Genomic DNA, 15,464 nt, shown 5'->3' on the forward strand with positions numbered 1-15,464 from the left:
CCAGGTGTGGGCCGGGCGCGGTGGCTCAAGCCTGTAATCCCAGCACTTTGGGAGGCCGAGGCGGGTGGATCACGAGGTCAGGAGATCGAGACTATCCTGGCTAACATGGTGAAACCCCGTCTCTACTAAAAATACAAAAAACTAGCCGGGCATGGTGGCGGGCGCCTGTAGTCTCAGCTACTTGGGAGGCTGAGGCGGGAGAATGGCGTGAACCCGGGAGGCGGAGCTTGCAGTGAGCCGAGATCGCGCCACTGCACTCCAGCCTGGGAGACACAGCGAGACTCCGTCTCAAAAAAAAAAAAAAAAAAAATTAGCCAGGTGTGGTGACACATGCCTGTAGTCTCTGCTACTTGAGAGGCTGAGGCGGGAGGATTGCTTTAGCATGGGAGGCAGAGGCTGCAGCGAGTCATAATTGTGCCATAGCCCTCCAGCCTGGGTAACAGAGTGGCCCTATCTAAAAAAAAAAATATATATATATATATATATATATATAGAGAGAGAGAGAGAGAGAGAGAATATATAGAGTATATATATACTATACTGTATAAACACTATAGTGTATTTACTATATACTATTATTTACTATATACCATACATACTACATACACTATAGTGTACTTACTATATATAGTATACTAAAGCTATAGTGATCAAAGTAGGATGGTCCAGACACATAGACCAGTGGAAAGTCAGCCCAGAAATAAACCCAAGCAGATACAGTCAACTAATTTTCAATAAGGGTGCCAAGAGAACTGTATTAGTCTGTTCACACACTGCTATCATGTGCAAGAACCTGAGACAGGGTAATTTCTAAACAGGCGTAATCGGCTCACGGTTCTGCGGGCTGTACAGGCTTCTGCTTCTGGGAATACCTCAGGAAACTTACAATCATGGCTGAGGTGAAGGAGAAGCAGTCACGTCTACCTGGCAGGAGGAGGAAGAGAGAGTGAAGGGAGAGGCACTACACACTTTCAAACAACCAGATCTCGTGAGAACTCTATCACAAGACAGCACTGGGGGGACGGTGCTAAACCATTAGAAACACTCCCCCATGATCTGATCACCTCCCGCCAGCCCCCACCTCCAACAATGGGGATTACCATTCAACATGGGATTTGGGTGAGGACCAGAGCCAAGCCATATGAAGGACACAATGGGGAAAATACAGTCTCTTCAATAAATGATGTTGAGAAAACTGGATATCCATGTGCAAGAGAATGCAATTAAGCCCTTATCTTACACCATACAAAACATCAACTCAAAGTGAATTAAAGACCTAAATGTAAGACCTGAAACCATAAAACTCCTAGAAGAAAACAGGGGGAAGGCTCCTTGTCATTGGCTTTGGCAATGACTTTTTAGATATCACACCAACATACCAAAAGCTCAGGCAACAAAAGCATAAAATAAACAAATAGGACTACATAAAACCAAAAAGCTTCTCACAGCAAAGGTAATAACTGACAAAATGAAAAGGCAAACCATGCATCTGATAAGGGATTAATTATCCAAAATACATAAGGAACTCATATAACTCAATAGCAAAAACATCCCACAAATAACCTAATTAAAAACGGGCAAAGAACCTGCATAGACATTTTTCAAAGAAGACAAAAATTGCCAATGGGTGTTTAATTGTGACATTTAACAGACATCCTTGCGGCTTAAGATGACGCTTTCAAAATGAATTCTCTCCTAATGATTACTTGAGCCCTGCCAATCAATGGGAGAATCAGCAGAAACTGTAAGATCTTATCTGGAATTGACATTTTCTATAGTAATTTTGTTCCGGTTTATTTAAAAATTTTCCTTCTGTTTCACTGGAAAGGACAAGTGATGCTCAGTTTTGTTTGTTTGTTTGTTTGTTTTGTTTTGTTTTGTTTTTTTTGAGACAGAGTCTCGCACTGTCACCCAGGCTGGAGTGCAGTGGCACAATCTTGGTTCATGGCAAGCTCCACCTTCTGGGTTCATGCCATTCTCCTGCCTCAGCCTCCCGAGTAGCTGGGACTACAGGTGCCCGCCACCATGCCTGGCTAAATTTTTTGTGTGTTTTTAGTAGAGACGGGGTTTCACCGTCTTGGCCAGGATGGTCTTGATCTCCTGATCTTGTGATCTGCCCACCTCGGCCTCCCCAAAGTGCTGGGATTACAGGCATGAGCCACCGCGCCCGGCTGATGCTCAGTTTTAAATGTGCAGTGGTGTACACATGTAATCCCAGTTACTTAGGAGGCTGAGGGGGCCAGGAATTCAAGATCGGTTTGGGCAATATAGCAAGGCCTTACCTCTAAAAACATTATTTTAAAGGCTGGGAGTGGTGGTTCACACCTGTTATCCCAGCACTTTGGGAATCCAAGGCAGGAAGATTGTTTGAGTCTAGGAGTTTAAGACCAGCCTGGGCAACATAGTGAGACCCCATCTCTGCAAAAAAATAAATGTAAAAAACTAACCAGGTATGATGGTATGAGCCTGTAGTCCCAGCTACTCAGGAGGCTGAGGTTGGGAGGATCGCTTGAGCCCAGGAGCTCAAGGCTGCAGCGAGCCATGATCATGCTGCTGCACTCCAGCCTTGGTGACAAAGTGAGACCCAATATCTAAATTAAAAAGGAAAAAGTGTACAAGTTGCTTTGTTACAATAAAACTAAAAGTGTACACGCACACACAATGGCCAACCAGTCTATGAAAAGGTGCCCAACATCACCAATGACGACAGAAATGCAAATGCCAGGGACTGAATATTTGTGTTTCCCCAGAATTCCTAGGTTGAAACCCAATCCCCAAGACAATGGCATTAAGAAGTAGGGCCAGCTGGGCACGGTGGCTCACGCCTGTAGTCCCAGCACTTTGGGAGGCCAAGGTGGGCGGATCTCGAGGTCAGGAGTTTGAGACCAGCCTGGCCAACATGGTGAAATCCCATCTTACCTAAAAATACAAAAATTAGCCAGGCGTGGTGGTGCGCACCTGTAATCCCAGCTGCTCGTGAGGCTGAGGCAGGGGAATTGTGGAAACCTGGGAAGTGGAGGTTGCAGTGAGCCAAGATAGCGCCATTGCACTCCAGCCTGGGTGACAAAGAGAGACTCCAAACCACTTGCCCCAAAAAAGTAGGGCCTTTGGGGGTGATCAGATCATAAGGACTCTGCCCTCTTAAAGGGGATTAATGCCCTTGTAAGAGAGGCCTGAGAGAGCTTGTTCACCCCTTTCACCACATGAGAGCACATAGAAGGTGCCATCTGAGGAATGGACCCTTTGCAGATCCTGAGTTAGCTGGTGCCTTGATCTTGGACTGCCCAGCCTCCAGAACTGTAAGCACTAACTTTCTGTTGCTTATAAAGTACCCAGTCTAAGATATTTTGTAATAGCAGTCCGAACTGACCATGGCAGCAAATTAAAACCACAATGAGATATCACTTCACACATGTTAGGATGGCTGTTATCAAAAGACAAGAGATAAATATGAGCAAGGGTGTGGTGAAAGGTACACTTGTACACTGTTGATGGGTATGTAAATTGGTACCGTCATTATGGAAAACAGTATGAAGGTCCTTCAAAAAACCAAAGGTAGAACCACCATATGATCCAGCAATCTCTCTTCTGGGAATATAGCCAAAGGAGATGAAATATAAGCACTTCATAGAGATACCTGCACTCCCATGTTCACTGCAGCACTATTCACAATAGCCAAGGCATGGAATCCACCTAAGTGTCCACTGACAAGAGGTCTAGATAAGGAAATTGTGGTCTATACATACAATGGAATATTTCCAGCTTTATAAAGGAGATTCTGGCTGGACACGGTGGCTCACACCTGTAATCCCAGCACTTTGGGAGGCCAAGGCAGGCAGATCACCTGAGGCCAGGAGTTCGAGACCAGCCTGGCCAACATGAGAAAACCCTGTCTCCACTAAATATACAAAAAATTAGCTGGGAGCAGTGTCGGGCATCTGTAATCTCAGCTATTCAGGAGGCTGAGGCAGAAGAATCGCTTGAATCCAGGAGGCAGAGGTTGCAGTGAGCTGAGATCACGCCATTGCACTCCAAACTGGGCAACAAGAGTGAAACTCTGACTCAAAAAAAAAAAAAAAGGAGATCCTGCCTGTTGTGACAACATAGATACGTAGGTGAACCTACCTGAAGACATTATGCTAAGTGAAGTGAGCCAAACCTATGTTTGGAAAAGTACTGCATGATCTCATGTATATATGAAATTTTTTGGCGGGAGGGGAGGGATGGAGTCTCACTCTGTTGCCCAGGTTGGAGTGCAGTGCAGTAGTGGTATCTCAGTTAACTGCAACCTCCACCTCCCCTCCCGGGTTCAAGTGATTCTCCTGCCTCAGCCTCCTGAGTAGCTGGGATTACAGGTGCTCGCCACCATGCCTGGGTAATTTTTGTATTTTACTAGAGATGGGTTTTTACTATGTTGACCAGCCTGGTCTCGAACTCCTGACCTCAAGTGATCCACCCGCCTCAGCCTCCCAAAGTGCTGGGATTACAGGAATGAGCCACGGCGCCTGCCCAAAATATTTTTTTAAAGTGTTAAATATGGCCGGGCGCAGTGGTTCATGCCTGTAATCCCAGCACTTTGGGAGGCCGAGGCGGGCGGATCACGAGGTCAGGAGATTGAGACCATCCTGGCTAACACGGTGAAACCCTGTCTCCACTAAAAATGCAAAAAAAAAAAATTAGCCGGGCGTGGTGGCGGGCGCCTGTAGTCCCAGTTACTCCGGAGGCTGAGGCAGGAGAATGGAGTGAACGCGGGAGGTGGAGCTTGCAGTGAGCCGAGGCTGCGCCACTGCACTCCAGGCTGGGTGACAGAACAAGACTCTGTCTCAAAAAAAAAAAAAAAAAAAAAGTGTCAAAACATAGAAACAGTAGAACAGTGGTTACAGGGGTTTGTGGGTGGGGGAGATTGAGATGGAGGCCAAAGGGTACAAAGTTAAAGTTACGTAGGATGAATAAGTCTAAAGATCTAAAGTCCAGCGTGAAGACTATAGGCATCAATAATACTGTATTTTAACTGCAAATTTACTGAGAGTAGATTTTAGGGGCTCTCAACACGCACACAGAGGGGCAACACTGCGAGATGATGGATGTGCTCATTTGTTTGACTGTCATAACCATTTCACGTTACATTCTGCACATTATTATTGTGATTACAAACAGGGTCGCACTTGTTACCCAGACTAGAGTGCAGTGGTGTGATTATAGCTCACTGCAGCCCCAAACTCCTGGGCTCAAGCAATCCTCCTGTCTCAGCTCCCCAAAGCTCTAGGATTACAAATGTAAGTCACTGTGCCCAGTCTGCCCTTTAAACAATCTATATTTAAGTATTAATTATGGCCGGGTGCGGTGGCTCATGCCTGTAATCCCAGCACTTTGGGAGGACATGTCAGGTGGATCACTTGAGGTCAAGAGTTTGAGACCATCCTGGTCAACATGGCAAAACCCCGTCTACTAAAAATACAAAATTAGTTGGGTATGGTGGCATACACCTATAATCCCAGCTACTTGGGAGGCTGAGGCAGGAGAATCACTTGAACGTGGGAGGCAGAGGTTACAGTGAGCTGAGATCATGCCATTGCGCTCCAGCCTGGGTGACAAGAGCAAAACTCTGTCTCAAAAAAACTCCCAAAGTATTCCTTAAAAAGTACATTAGGTATATATTAAATAGCATATATTTAATAATAAAAAAAGAAACTGACATGGATATATTGCTATTTTTTTTTCTAGACAGGGTCTTCCTCCGTCACCCAGGCTGGCGTGCAGTGGTGCAATCAAAGCTCACTGCAGCCTTGAACTCCTGGCCCCAAGCGATCCTCCTGCCTCAGCCTCTCAAAGTACTGGGATTACAGGAGTGCAGCACCACACCCGGCTGGTACATTGCTATTAATCAAACTCAGGTTACATTTGGATTTCACCAGTCTGCCTGCCACTGCCCTTTTTCTGTTCAGAATCCAACCTAGGGCACTGCTTTGCACTGAGGTATGAGTTCCTTCCCATCTCTGACAGTTTATCAGCCTTTTCTTGCTGTTTATGACCGAGACAGGTTTGAGAAGCGCTGGTGAGGTATTCTGCAGAATGCCCCCCGCCACCTGGGGCTGTCTGAGGTTTGCTCCTGATCAGTCTAGAGAGAAGACCGTGAAGCCAAATGCCCTCTGCTCACGTTCATCACAGCAGGGACCCATGCAGCCCACGAGACCTCATTGCCTGGGGTCACACCCGCCAGGCACCTGCACTGTGACTTGCTGTTCCCCACTCCATACTCTGTTATTTGGGAGAGAGAAGAGAGGCACTAAGTACATTGCACTCTCATGGGGCAAAGGTTTTAGCTCCACCTCCTGGAGGGGGACAGGACTACATGTCACTTGGGATTCTTCTGTTCTTCTCTAAGCAAGATCTGTCTCTCCACCATTTATTCAATCACTATGAATTGATGTATATTTATGTCATACTTTAGGTCATAATCCCATGCTACGCTATTTATTTTGTTGTTCTAATCATCCCAGCTTCGGCCACTGGGTGCTTTTTCCAGGTTGGCCCCGTGTCCCTCTGACCTAACCCGTCCTTTTGTTTCTTGAGCAATTCCCTACTTTCTGTCATTACTTAATGCTCCAGGCTTGCAACAAAAGATGTCACTCCAACCGGGCGCGATGGCTTACACCTATAATCCCAGCACTTTGGGAGGTAGAGGCGGACGGATCACTTGAGGCCAGGAGTTCGAGACCAGCCTGGCCAACATGGCAAAACCCTGTCTCCACTAAAAATACAAAGAACTAGCCAGGTGTTGGAGCACATGCTTGTAATCCCAGGTACTCAGAAGGCTGAGGCACAAGAATTGCTTGAACCCAGGAGATGGAGGTTCCAGTGAGCCAAGATTGTGCCACTGCGCTCCACACTCCAGCCCGGGAGGCAGAGCGACACTCTGTCTAAAAAAAAAAAAAAAAAAGATATCAGTCCAATTCCCCAGCTGATTCACTTAGTCTTCTGGCAAGTTTTTGTTAAGCACCTGCTGCATACCCACTGCTGTAAAAGCACTGGGAACATAGTCGGTGTTCATAAAGCCTTCCTCCAACCATATCTTCAAGCAACAGCTCAAGCCCGTGCTCTGTCCCCACCAGGCTTAGGGGATTCTGCAGAACATGGCAAATGAGACGCTTGCCCTTGTAGAACATGCACTCAAGTGGTGCAGAGAGACCTAAATTCATAATGACAGCAGCAGCTGTGTGCCGTGAACCCTGCTGAGGCTACCAAGGGGGCCAGTGGGGAGAGCTTGGAGCCCTTTGTGGCAGGCAGAAGTGGTAAACCTGGGCTCTACCCTAAATGTTTGGAGCGAGCTGCTTCTGCAATCCTCCCAGTGACTGCGTGGCGCTAGACAAGGCACCTTTCCAGAACCTTCTCTCATTTCACGGGGGCCAGAATGGGACCAGGCCATCTATCTCCACATCATGAGGATGGAGAAACAGAGGCTGTGTTCAGGACCCCAGAGCCCAGGGCCCTCGGCTAAGATGCTCTCCCCCTGGCAGGGTCCAGCACTCCAGACTGGAAATCAGAGAGGACAACATCCCAGATGCAGGGACCAGCACTGACCAGGAGTTCACAGCAAGGCCGTCCCTGCTCCTAGACGCACTGTTATATGTAAATGCTTGCTCCCCGGTGCCATGAAGAAATAGCCCTTGAACATAAATGTAATGCTCTCAGCAAGGCCTTTTGTACTTTCTGCCGAAAGGGTGCTCATCACAGGTGGAACAGTGGTGAGAGCACATCCGAACAAAGGAGGGAAGCAATTTTTATTCCTTAGGCAGTTTGTCCCTGCTACTATGTCCTGTCTCCATTGGCTGGAACCAGACCTTACAATCTAAACTAAAACCCGATTGGCTAACAGTTTAAAACTTTTCCAAACAGGTAAAAGTAATGGAAGGATAAAGGAAAAGAGGAAGTTGTTTATGAAAGGACCTAGAAAAGTAATAACATTTCCAAAAAGGAAGGGGTATAGGCTGTGAGCTGGGACATGCCTGTGAGCACGTCCAGCACTCATATTTTGGTTAAAGTACAAGGACATAGAATGTACTACGTGCCTGTGAGCACGTCTAGCATAAATCTAGTCTTTAAAAGAAACTATTATTTCTAACACTTATGATTTATTTTTAACAAGAAGGGAAGCTTTGAAGAGGAACTTTTACTTTCTACACACTTCATCCCAAATTTGACCCTGGCTCGTGTTTAGAGCAGGGCAGTCAGTAGAGCCTGCCTTGCGGTTTGACTTAAAGATGAAGCGGGAGTAGACCTGGTGTGGGGGCATCCCGGGCTCTGGTACACAGTAGGTACACAGTGGGTGTGCTCCGGCCTGGTGATGTCTCTGGACACTGAGGTGGAGGGACCCTGCACACCAGTCTGGCATAGGAAATTGCCCAGGTACAGGATGGCAAAGCTGGCAGACAGACGTACCAGCCTCCCTGCCTGCCCAGCAGCTGTCGGCCTGCAGGCACCACCAATCTCTAGTGCCTGAGCAGGCAGCAGGGACTGGTCAGCAAAGCCATGCGCAAGGGAAGCTGGTGATGTGTGCAAGGTGGGCAGGTGGCCAGGCCTCGGTGCCTGGGGAGGAAAGGCGCACAGGGAGCCTGGGATTGGTGTTGGGTAAGAAGCCGACACTCTGAATGGAGGATGGTGGAGCCTCAGGCATTAGGAGCGCTGCCTCCCTCTTCACTGAGCCAAGGAGATGGGGAAAGGAGGGGAAAGAGAGGAATGTATGCACTTCTTCATTGATCACTGGGGAAATGGAGGCAAAGAGGGCTGTGGGCGGGCCTCAGGACCTATGGGAACCCCAACAGTCTGGCTCAGTTGGTAGCTGCATGTGTGCAGACGGCGTTAGCGCATACCACAAACGCACAGAGGGACGGGCTGAGTTGAAGAGGGTGCATTTTCTTCCTCCTGTCCTGGAGTTGTAGCCAGGGCTCATATCCCTTGGTCCCTGGACTCCGTTCCCTCTAGGTTTCTTTTCTTCCCAGTTGCCTACCTCTGGTATTCGTTGTTACTTACAGAATCTTTAGGACCAAAGGGCTGAGCACGGGGCCAAGCATCTGGTAAGCAACAAGTCACTGGCTCTGCCCCTTCCGCTTTTGACAGGGTGTACCCGGGGTGGAGAGAGGGTGATCCTAGACCCGCTGTCACCTGTGGGGCTGTTCACTGCATGAGGGCAAAGAATGAGTTGGTCCCACTGCTCACAGTTTATCTCTGCCACTTGGCACAGGGCATGGTACAAAGCAAGCCCTTGACAAGTGCTTGTTGGATGCATGAATATACCACGGCCTAGATCTTCATCTTGGAGAGATTTTGGAATGTGCTAGAACCAACAATTCTCTGAGACAGGAAAACCCCTTACCATCAGCAGGATGTTCTGACGTTGGTCATCTTTTCACAGCTTCCTCCGGCCCCACTAGGCAGCAGCTGAGTGGAAGAGAGCAATGAAGACATTTTTTTTTTTTTTTTTTTTTTTTGAGATGGAGTCTCACTTTGTCGCCCAGGCTGGAGTGCACTGGCCCAATCTCAGCTTGCTGCAGGCTCCACCTCCCAGGTTCATGCCATTCTCCTGCCTCAGCCTCCCAAGTAGATGGGACTACAGGTGCCCACCACCATGCCTGGCTAATTTTTTTGTATTTTTAGTAGAGACGGGGTTTCACCATGTTAGCCATGGTGAACCAAGGATGGTCGCGATCTCCTGACCTCGTGATCTGCCTGCCTCAGCCTCCCAAAGTGCTGGGATTACAGGTGTGAGCTCCCGCACCCGGCCAATGGAGATATCTTGAGTCCACACCAGAGGGGTTGGACTTGGATCCCAGTTCAGCACCATATCTCTCTGTCCCTTAGTTTCCTCTTCTTTCAAATGGTGATGATACCTTGTTGGAAGATTAAACAAGGTCATGTGGGTAAAATATCACCTCAGTGTCTATGTATATTACAGTCAGCATTGAATCTGGGATCAGTCTCACCCAGACTGCATTTTGGCCACCTAATGTCCTGTTAATCCATCCATCCACCATCCATCCATCCATCCAGCATCCATTCATCTACCATCCATACAGCATCCATCCATCCATCCATCCATCTGTCCATTCATCCATCCATCTGTCCATTCATCCATCCATCCATCCATCCAGAATCCATCCACTACCATCCATCCATCCATCCAGCGTCCTTCCATCCAGCATCCATCCAGCCAGCCAGCATCCATCAACCATCCATCCACCACCATCCATCCATCCTTCCAGCATCCATCTATCCATCTATCCAGCATCCATCCATCCACCATCCATCCATCCATCCATCCATCCATCCATCCATCCATCATCCATCCATCCACCCACCACCATCCATCCATCCATCCATCCATCATCCATCCATCCATCCACCTACCACCATCCATCCATCCATCCATCCAGCATCCATCCATCCATCCAGCATCTATCCATCTATCCAGCATCCATCCATCCCGTCAGCCAGCCACCATCCACCATTCATCAGCCATCCATCCATCCAGCATCCATCCATCCATCCATCCATCACCATCCATCCATCCATCCATCCACCACCATCCATCCATCCATCCATCCATCCATCCATCCATCCACCCACCCACCCACCCACCACCATCCATCCACCATCCATCCATCCATCCATCACCATCCATCCATCCATCCAACCAGCATGGATGAATAGTGATTCATCCATTTATCTATCCATGCGTGTATCATCCATTCACCATCCATCCAACATTGATTGACACATGCAGGCATTTATTGGGATGTTCATTAAGTCTACAGCCCATTTTTACATGTATCTTTCTTAAGCCAACTTGAGGTATACTCCCCTCCCTTGTTCAACATGAACGAGCACCCACAGCTAACACCATACTGAAATTTAAAGCCTTTTCTCTAAGATCTGGAAAAAGACAAGGAGCCCACTTTCATCACTTTTTTTTTTTTTTTTTAGATGGAGTCTCACTCTGTCACCCAGGCTGGAGTACAATGGTGCAATCTTGGCTCACTGCAACCTCTACCTGCCGGGTTCAAGTGATTCTCCTGCCTCAGCCTCCTGAGTAGCTGGGACTACAGGTGCCCATCACCACGCCCAGCTAACTTTTTTGTATTTTTAGTAGAGACAGGAAATTCACCATGTTGGCCAGGATGGTCTTGATCTTTTGACCTCATGAACCACCCACCTCGGCCTCCCAAAGTGCATGGATTACAGGCGTGAGCCACCGCGCCCAGCATAATCTCATCACTATACAACATAAAACTGGAAGTCCTGGCCAAAGCAAGGAGGCAAGAGAAAGAAATAAAAGGCATCCGAATTGGAAAGGAAGAAATCAAATTAGCCTTATTTACAGATCACATGATCTTATACTTAGAAGAACCTAAAGACTCCACCAAAAAAACTGTTAGCACTGAGAAATCAATTCAGTAAAGTTGCAGGGTATAAAAATAACATACAAAACCCAGGTAGCATTTATGTATATATCAACAGCAACAATCTGAAAAAGAAATCAAGAAAGCAATCTCATTTATACCAGCTGCAAAGAACATATAATACCTTGAAGAAAATTAAACCAAAGAAGTGAAAGATCTCTACAAGGAAACTATAAAATGCTGATGAAATAAATTGACAAAGACACACACAAAAATGGGAAGATATCTCATGCTCATTGATTGGAAGAATTAATGTTGTTAAAATGACAATTCTACTCAAAGCAATGTACAGATTTAATGAAATCCTTCAAAATACCAATGACATTCTTCCCAGAATTAGAAAAAACAATCCTAAAATTCATATGAAACCATAGAAGACCTTGAATAGCCAAAGCAATCCTGAGCAAAGGGAGAACAAAGCTGGGCCGGGCATGGTGGCTCATACCTGTAATCCCAGCACTTTAGGAGACCGAGGCAGGTGGAATACCTGAGGTCAGGAGTTCGAGATCAGCCTGGCCAACAGTAGAAACCCCGTCTCTACTAAAAATACAAAAATTAGCTGGGTGTGGTGACGCGAGCCTGTAATCCCGGCTACTTAGGATGTTGAGGCATGAGAATTGCTTGAATCCAGGAGGCGGAGGTTGCAGTGAGCCAAGACGGTGCTATTGCACTCCAGCCTGCGTGACAGAGCGAGACTTCGTCTCAAAAAAAAATTTTGAGACGGAGTCTCGCTCTGTCACCCAGGCTGGAGTGCAGTGGCCGGATCTCAGTTCACTGCAAGCTCCGCCTCCCAGGTTCACGCCATTCTCCTGCCTCAGCCTCCTGAGTAGCTGGAACTACAGGCGCCCGCCACCACGCCCGGCTAGTTTTTTGTATTTTTTAGTAGAGACGGGGTTTCACCGTGTTAGCCAGGATGGTCTTGATCTTGTGACCTCGTGATCCGCCCGTCTCGGCCTCTCAAAGTGCTGGGATTACAGGCTTGAGCCACCACGCCCGGCCATCAAAAAAAAAAATTTTTAAAAAAGCATATACTACCTGGCTTCAAAACATACTACAAAGTGGCCAGGCACTGTGGCTCATGCCTGTAATCCCAGCAATTTGGGAGGCTGAGGTGTCTGGATCACCTGAGGTCAGGAGTTTGAGACCAACCTGGCCAACATGGTGAAAACCCGTCTGTAGTAAAAATACCAAAAAATTAGCCAGGCGTGTTGGTGTGCACCTGTAATCCCAGCTACTACTAGGGAGACTGAGGCAGGAGAATTGCTTGAACCTGGGAGGTGGAGGTTGCTGTGAGCTGAGATTGCACCACTGCGCTCCAGCCTCAGTGAGAGAACAAGACCCTGTCTCAAGAAAAACATTATAAAACATACTACAAAGCTATAGTAACCAAAATAACAGAGTATTGGCATAAAAACAGGTACATAGACCAATGGAACAAAACAGAGAACCCAGAAATAAATCCACACGTTTACAGCCAAATCATTTTCAACAAAGTTCTCAAGAACATACAATGGGGAAAGGACAATCTCTTCAATAAATGGAGCTGAGAAAACTGGATAACCACATGCAAAAGAATGAAACTAGATCCCATCTCTCACCATACACAAAAATCAACTCTAGTAGATTAAATAATTAAATGTGGCCAGGCGCAGTGACTCACACCTGTAATCCCAGCACTTTGGGAGGCTGAGGCAGGCGGATCATGAGGTCAGGAGATCAAGACCATCCTGGCGAACACAGTGAAACCCTGCTTCTGCTAAAAATACAAAAAAATTAGCCGGGCATGGTGGTGGGCGCCTGCAGTCCCAGGACTTTGGGAGGCCGAGGTGGGTGGATCACTTGAGGTCAAGAGTTCCACACCAGCCTGGCCAACATAGTGAAATCCCATCACTACTAAAAATACAAAAAAAATTAGCCAGGCGAGGTGGCGGGCGCCTGTAGTCCCAGCTACTGGGGAGGCTGAGGCAGGAGAATGGCGTGAACCCGGGAGGCAGAGCTTGCAGTGAGCTGAGATTGCACCACTGCACTCCAGCCTGGGCGACAGAGCGAGACTCCGTCTCAAAAAAAAAAAAAAAAAAAAAAAAAAAAAGACTTAAATGTAAGACCAGAAACTAGGAAACTACTTGAAGAAAACATTTGGAAAATGCTTCCAGATGTCAGTCTGGGCAAAGATTTTTTGGGTAAGACCTCAAAAGCATAGGCAACAAATGCTAAAATAGACAAATGGGATTACGACAAACTAGAAAGCTTGACACAGCAAAGGAAATAACAATAGTAAAGAGGCAACCTATGGATTAGGAGAAAACATTTGCAAACTATCCATCAGACAAGGGATTATTATCCAGAATATATGAATATATAAGGAGCTCAAACAACTCAATAGAAGAAAAACACAAATTATTCGATTTTAAAATGGGCAAAGATCTGAATAGACACTTCTCTAAAAAAGACAAACAAATGGCCAACAGGCACATAAAAAAAAAATGCTCAATATCACTAATCAAGGAAGAAATGCAAATAAAAACCACAATGAGATAGCATCTTACCCCAGTTAAAATGGATTTTACCAAAAAGGCAGGGAAGAACAAATGCTGGCAAGGATGCAGAGAATGGGGAACCCTCATACACTCTTGGGGGGTTTGTAAACCTGCACAGCCACCATAGAAAACTACATAAAGGTTCCTCAAAAAACTAAAAATGAACTACCATATGATCCTGCAATCCCACTGCTCGGTCTATATCCAAAAGAAAGGAAATCAATTTATCAAAGGGATATCTGTACTCTCATGTTTAGTGCAGCACTAGTCACAAGAGCCAAAATATGGAACCAACCTAAGTGCTGGTCAATGGATAAACGAATAAAGAAAAGGTGTATATGGGCCGGGCGTGGTGGCTCACGCCTGTAATCCCAGCACTTTGGGAGGCTGAGGTGGGCGGATCACCTGAGGTCAGGAGTTTGAGACCAGCCTGGCCAACATGGTGAAACCCCATCTCTACTAAAAATACAAAAATTAGGCCGGGCGCGGTGGCTCAAGCCTGTAATCCCAGCACTTTGGGAGGCCGAGACGGGCAGATCACGAGGTCAGGAGATCGAGACCATCCTGGGTAACACAGTGAAACCCCGTCTCTACTAAAAATACAAAAACTTAGCCGGGCGAGGTGGCAGGCGCCTGTAGTCCCAGCTACTCGGGAGGCTGAGGCAGGAGAATGGCGTGAACCCGGGAGGCAGAGCTTGCAGTGAGCTGAGATCCGGCCACTGCACTCCAGCCTGGGTGACAGAGCGAGACTCCGTCTCAAAAAAAAAAAAAAAAAAAAAAAAAAAAAAAATTAGCCAGGCGTGGTGGTGTGTGCCTGCAATCCCAGCTACTACTAGGAAGGCTGAGGCAGGAGAATTGCTTGAACCCGGGAAGAGGAGGTTGCTATGAGCCAAGATCTTGCCAGTGCCGTCCAGCCTGGGCAACAGAGCAAGACTTCATCTTAATTTAAACAAAAAAAAAGAAAGAAAAAGAAAAAGAAAATGTGTATATATTACACAATGGAATATTATTCAACCATAAAAACAATGCAGTCCTATCATTTGCAGCAATATGGATGAAACTGGAGTCCTTGTGTTAAGTGAAGTAAGCCAAGCACAGAAAGTCAAACATCCCGTGTTCTCCCTCCTATGTGGGAGCTACAAAGTGAGTTACATGAAGACAGACAGTAGATTGGTGGTTACCTGCAGCCAAGAAGGGTAGGGAGGAGGGGGATATGAAGAGAGGTTAATTAATGGGTACAAATATACAGTTTGATATGAAGAAATAGGACCTAGTGTTTGAGAGTTCAGCAGGGTGACTATCGTCTACAATAATCTATTATATATTTTGAAATAGGTAAAAGAGAATAATTCAAATATTTCTAGCATAAAATACAAATATTTAAGGTGACAGATATTTTAATTACACTGATATGATCAATGTGGTCATATCATGATATGCATCAATATATGAATATATCAAATTCATACAC

General features: G+C 46.6%; 1 long non-coding RNA gene across 2 annotated transcripts in view; it reads right to left on the bottom strand.

The window, feature by feature from the left end:
* Window positions 1-566: 566 nt before the first annotated feature.
* LOC126937153 (uncharacterized) overlaps window positions 567-15,464 on the bottom strand; it is a 43,956-nt gene continuing 29,058 nt past the window's right edge. For both annotated transcript variants that reach the window (XR_007719654.1, XR_007719657.1), the window contains 2 exons: window positions 9,374-9,438; window positions 567-924 (listed from right to left, as the gene is read on the bottom strand). This is a non-coding gene — a long non-coding RNA (uncharacterized LOC126937153). The remainder of the gene's footprint in view (window positions 925-9,373; window positions 9,439-15,464) is intronic.

This window comes from Macaca thibetana, chromosome 15, assembly GCF_024542745.1.
Source record: "Macaca thibetana thibetana isolate TM-01 chromosome 15, ASM2454274v1, whole genome shotgun sequence".
Taxonomy (NCBI): domain Eukaryota; kingdom Metazoa; phylum Chordata; class Mammalia; order Primates; family Cercopithecidae; genus Macaca; species Macaca thibetana.